Genomic DNA, 6,000 nt, shown 5'->3' with positions numbered 1-6,000 from the left:
CAGCGTACATGTAAAATTAAAGTGAGCTGCAAGTCGTCATAACTCATCGAACCTTTAGTATAAACGCGCCCGATCTCACGTCGGTGATGATGTACTGGGCAGAATTCACGGAAGATTCACGGTTTACCGATGAACCTCCGCAGCTTCGCCCACTCATCATCATTCACTCCGTGGATATGCTGTGATTTTTTGTATATTTTAAAGACTATAGTCTTTCTTGGGGAACTTAAACGCAGAAATTTTGGTCTGTCTTTCTGTCTGTCTGTCTGTCTTTCTGTTTGTCGGCACGTCCCTCGATTCAGCCACTCGGCCAAAGTTGAACCACTTGCCCAAGGGCCAGCCGTCTTGAACTGGTACGGCTGTTCATACTTGTAAACGTTGTTGATCAAAAAGTAAATATCATGCATATATGAGGTGCAACATCACTAGGTAAGTATTAGGTGGCGTGTTCCTTTAATAGAAAATGCATACATACGTAATTTAAGGACCCTAGTTTCTTAAGCTGCGCTGAAAATGCATAAGAATGAGCTTGAGCGAGTTGGTATGCGTTCATCTTTGTTGAAACAGCGCTCACTAGACGACGACGAAGTAAAAGAAGGCACAGGACAGGCGCTGCCTGTCCTGTGCCTTCTTTTACTTCGTCGTCGTCTAGTGAGCGCTGTTTCAACAAAGCTGAAAATGCGACTGCGCTGAAATTTGCCTTCCTCCGTGCCCTTCGCACGAGCTCATTGTTGTGTTTCGGTTTCGGTTCTGTATTGCACTGTACGAATGCCATGGGTTGGTGTTGAAAAACTTTAGTTTTGAGAAGGCCAAGAAGGTGAAAAAAATATTTAAAAGTGAAAAAGCAGCGTTGTGGGCGGCCTTCAGGCTGCCGGTTGTGGGCGCCGCTCTGGCGTTTCTGTTTTACCCAGGCGACGTGTAAATAAAAGAGTGTGTGGAGAGTACTCGTTGAGTGCGGACGTTTCTCTGCTTCAGCGCTTCGCGCCAAACCGCGTTTTCGGGCTGGATGGCGTCCCCGCCGGTCGCGTTGGTCACCGCCGGTCTTCGCCTGCTGCTGCGCCGGGACTACCAGCACGCAACACAGCACTCATGTTTCCCGACGTATTGCCAGATGGCGTCCATATCTCACACATCGCCTCTTCTATCGTCTTTACACGACATTTGCAGCGAAGCACGCAGATACGCGGCCATTTTTTTTATTGCGTTAGCAATTGTATGGCCACTCAGGACAGGCTTTCATCGTCGCCGTCATGTTCCGTATAAACTCTAGATCGATAACATCGCTCCGCGCATTGTATGTTCGACTCGCGAGTAAAAAAGCTCGCGAGCGTTGGCAAGGAACATGGCTAAAGCTGAGATGAAACAAGCTGGCCATCTCCGTCACACGGACTAACATCAACCCGCGTGCGAGGCCTGCCGTCGATTGCTCCTCAAGCAGAAGGAAACGCCCCGCCCGTCATTTGCTGGACGAAGGAGTAGGAAGAGATGTCTGGGGAGAGGGACGGCGTAACTCGAGCAGCAACTGTGAACTTTGACTATAAGGGCGCGGTCGAGAGCTCTGGCACGCGCGCTATTTCGGCAGACATCCCCCAGCGAACGGCTCGTATACCTTCTACGCCCTGTGAGCGCTGTGATCTCACTGCTTTGCGCTCGGACCACTGATACGACAAACTGACCGAAAACCGCTTCTCTCCCGGGAGCGGCCGCATTGCCATACACCAGCATTTTGTAGAGTTAATGAGATCGGGTCAAAAAGAGTTAGCTGCTAGCCCTCGTTCATGTAACATTACGCCGTATACTTATCGCATTCACTGCTTCGCCCTCCCCCCGACTGCCCCCCCCCCCCCCCCGCGCCGCGCCGCCGCCGGCCCGACGAACCCCGCGCGGTTCACGCGCCGCCGCCGGAGGTGGAAACACCGGCGCGCCGCCGCCGGTGATTTTGGGTCCGGCGCACATGTCTACCCGCAGCCCAAGTCTTGTTTCGTAGAACGTCTGATTGCGGGGACATGGCTTGCATCGACGTGGCAGGCACGTGTTAGCTCAGTACAAAGACGCTGCTGCCTCGAGCACAGGGGCACGCCTGAACGCGTCGGAAAAAAAATCGCGACGTCAACGTCATCTGTAATCTAAACACGAAGGCGCATAAAGGCCTCCAAGATTCGCGCGCACTATCTCGCAGGCAACGACGCAACGTTGATGGTAGCGCAGAGCGCATGACCGCGCCCACGCGAGACTGCCGCGTCTTCTGCGACAGCGCGGGCAGCACCTTTTCCTACCTGTGCGCTAACTTACGTTCGTATCAAACGTCGCGGGGTGCAAATCGGTTCGCAACAACCGAAATCCAATACATTGCAGGCTAATGGGCCTTCGCCGGGAACACAGAAAAATTCGTATCACCCCGAAATTCGTACGAGCCGTGATCGTATCACCGAGGTTTTACTGTACTCTATGTTACACTTTCATCACGAACTTCACTGACGAAAAGAACAAAGTAACTGATAGAATAAATGAAGTACACGTACACTTTGAAAGTTTCGCATTCCTTTACTGTGTATTTTGCGCTAAAATGTAAAACATTACAAAACTTTGCATAGCACAAGTTTGCATCATCGCGATTTGGTTATTACTTTTCGGATTTTCTTACAAGTCAGCAATCAAAAACTTTGAGAGGGGATCTGCGGTAAACCACACATTGTTATGTATGCAGAATGCCTAGTAGATTTCTTTATTTTACGTCTTCTTCAGGAAGTTCCTTGCGAAGCATCAATGAGCGTTGGCCCACCTTATTGGTGGCAAGTCAGTCGATGGTGGGAACCCTGTCCTGCACCTCACATTATAATATATCAAACATTCTATATATTTCACCATTTCTCGAACACTATGACCCGTGCAGAGTGGCATGTACAATATCCAATGTAACTTGTATTTTAGATGCGAAGCATCTAATAAGTTCAAAACTGTGGTGGCGATGGTGGTGGTGTTCGGTGTGACCAGCTTTACTGCGCATGCACATACCCTCTCCACACGCCTCCTCTCCACTTCCCCTCTCCCCTCTACCCCTACCCCTCTCCAGTCCCCATATCCAATCTTCCTCTGAAACGCAGGCTAGATATGCCGAAATTCTCTCCTGCGCAACGCCGACATGAGCCAGCGCCCTCTAGAATATTTTATCAGGCCTGCTCACTACTCCGGGCATGGCCTCTGACGTCAGTCATTTTTGACCCTCGTCTCCTGCTGAGTAGACGTGCGCATGCATGCTCACGCCGTTCGAGAGAGCAGGATTGCTAAGCCTGACGAAGCCTGCCGTGGTATACTGGTGTTTCTTTTGGCGTCTGCTTGAAGAGCATGGTCTGCGTTTGTGAAGTGCTGCGTGGTGATGTGATGTGCTTCGTTCACGGAATGTTGTACACCTGCAAGATCTCCCAATGGAGCAGTGCTGAGGGCCCAAGAGTCGCCGATATTGGCGATTACCGAAGGTTCCAGTGGTTTCATTCTCCCAAGGCGGCCAAAAAGAGAAATGAGAGCGTGCCGTTCATCGGGATGACATCGATATGCATTCTCTCCGTGATTCAAAGGTATGTGTAGTCTATGCTACTTGCTTTTCAGATGTTTTAAAGGCACCACCTCTAACACGTTCAGTTATTTCGATAAAATAATGCCGTGTGCACTTCTGACTTGTTAGCGTAAGCCTTTACATAAGGCACATTTAGCTGAGCGTCGCAGACGCTCACCCCCATGATGATGTAGCGTCTCTAGAGAGTGCATGGATTTCCCGTTTTTGACGAGCGCGTCTTGCCGAGACGCGGTGAGCTTGGCTGCTAAACGACGGCGAAACGAATTAGACGCACCTTCATGCTCCAATCAAGCAACTTCACAAGCGGTGCGAGAGATGCGTTTTGCGTTCCGCTGCTCGCACCCCACTCATAAAAATTGAGCAATAAACGCGCGTGGCAGTATATTCTCAGAACAGGTGTTTTTTTCCTTCAGGGTCGGTAAACATTTCGCTATTTGCGCGTATTACCGCGGGCCTCTTTTGACTGAGAAACGCTAAGCAGTGGCGGTGCGTGGCGTCGTGCACCTGTTTTGTATACATAGTATTTCTGACCAGTGCTCAGACCACTTTTTGCGGCATTATAATTATGCGCCAGTCTTGCCAGCACCTTCGCCTAATTTGTTTCCTTGAAATGTGTACTGCTGGAAGTCAGCCGAATTGGGAGACACCTCATAGATTTTGTTGTTTTGTAACTGAGCAAATAAGGATCACAGTGGAGCGGAAAGCTTGTGATAAACCGCTTTCTTAAATGATTTTCAGGTGTGTGAGCTCGATTTCAAGCCAGAACACTTAAGGATCACTACCAAGTACACCGATCCAAGAACCGGCAGGACAGTAGTAGCTCCCATGGGGGCTACTCGGCTCACTCTGGACCTCTGGACGCAGTGCCGACGATTTTGCTCAGTTTACCACTTGAATAGGAACAGTTTCTGCGCATCTTATGGACAGTGTGACGTGTGTGCGTGTGTGTGTGTGTAAATAAAGAATGAAGTATGAATCAAACTTGCCTTATCTATTTCGTCACTTTTCGGGGCCATCAGCCTTCGCATTTATAAATCGGTCAAATTTTCGATAGCGCACAATCTTTTCTTATTTTTAAGTGGAATAATAAGTCGCTTACAGACCAATCACCAGACTCTAAAGCGTAACACATTCCTTAAGCCAGCGCCAATCCTGACGCAAAAGACAAAATAAAGCTGTTACGCATGTAAAACTTGCCGCGAACGCTTTATCATTACATAGGAGACGATAGTGGCAATGGCTTCACTGTCTGCCGCGCGTTTGCTCGCTCGGTCAAGACGCGTGACGTCACGGCGGCAGTGAGCAGGCCTGAATTTTTTTCTAGGTGGCATTGGATGAGCACCAGTGCATCCGCGTCCCCTCCCCCTCTCTCTCCTCTCCTACGCTGTCGCCCTCTCGCGCGCCTGTCGACCGCGTTCCCCGCTCGCCTTGTGAGAATTAACGGCCAGGCTAGAGGAAAGACAAGACGCGCGTAGCGTTCCTCTTAGCGTTCCACGACGCGAGGTCGGTAGCGTGCCCAACGAAAACCAACGGAAGGCGATCGTGCAAGTGCTCTGGCTTCGCATCGCCGCATGGTCCCGTTTAGCGGGAAATGGTGTATTTTTTCAAACGATGTTGAATATCAATTCATATATTTGACAAAGCTTGAGCCCTGACTCTTCCAGCCTTTATACATGTTTCTCTTTTCATCACTGTTACGTCGTATACTGCCGTAGTGTTGTATGCAAGAAGATACCACCTAATATATACGCGCACTTTTTTTTCAAAACACCTTTGTTACGACCACACCAATGGAAATCAATAAAAACGTACATGTAGTTTATATCGTTCTTGTAATCGTTGCAGTACCAGACCCTACGATATCTTACGTTCACTACAGATTCTAAACGAGTCTGTTGTGAGAACAGCAGGACACTTATGCTGGGCGTTCAGGTTGGATAAAGTTCCAAACGCAAAGAACACACATGTGTTTAATATTAGGTGTCCGTTAAAGAGTGCCAGGTGGTATAAACAATTCCAGTGCCTCGCACTACGGCTTGCCTCATAATGTTACCTTGTTTTTGGCTCGTAGCAATCGCAACAATTATTATTATCGATGCGTAAATTCACGAGTGTTATGAACTTTTTCATTTCTTTGTGTGAGTAAACGAGCACTACTCATATATATATATTCTATGCTTCTTTCTATAACACGTTCAATAGCCGCATTAGGCGGCGCTGGCCGCTGCTTAACTGGAGTTTTGATTTGAACTTAGGTTGATTGAATTTCAAATTGGGCCTATCAAAGCAGGTCTCTTTTGGAATTAGGTGAACTCAGTTCTTGATATGGGCAAAGTCTATTCTTGGGGTAGGTTACGTAAAGTTTAGGGGGGGGGGGATGCTTAGTATATTTTGGGAGTAGTTTTGGCCATGGGCTATCTCAATTC

This window comes from Rhipicephalus sanguineus, chromosome 9, assembly GCF_013339695.2.
Source record: "Rhipicephalus sanguineus isolate Rsan-2018 chromosome 9, BIME_Rsan_1.4, whole genome shotgun sequence".
In the NCBI taxonomy this organism is placed as follows: Eukaryota; Metazoa; Arthropoda; class Arachnida; order Ixodida; family Ixodidae; genus Rhipicephalus; species Rhipicephalus sanguineus.
This window is presented reverse-complemented; position numbering follows the sequence as displayed.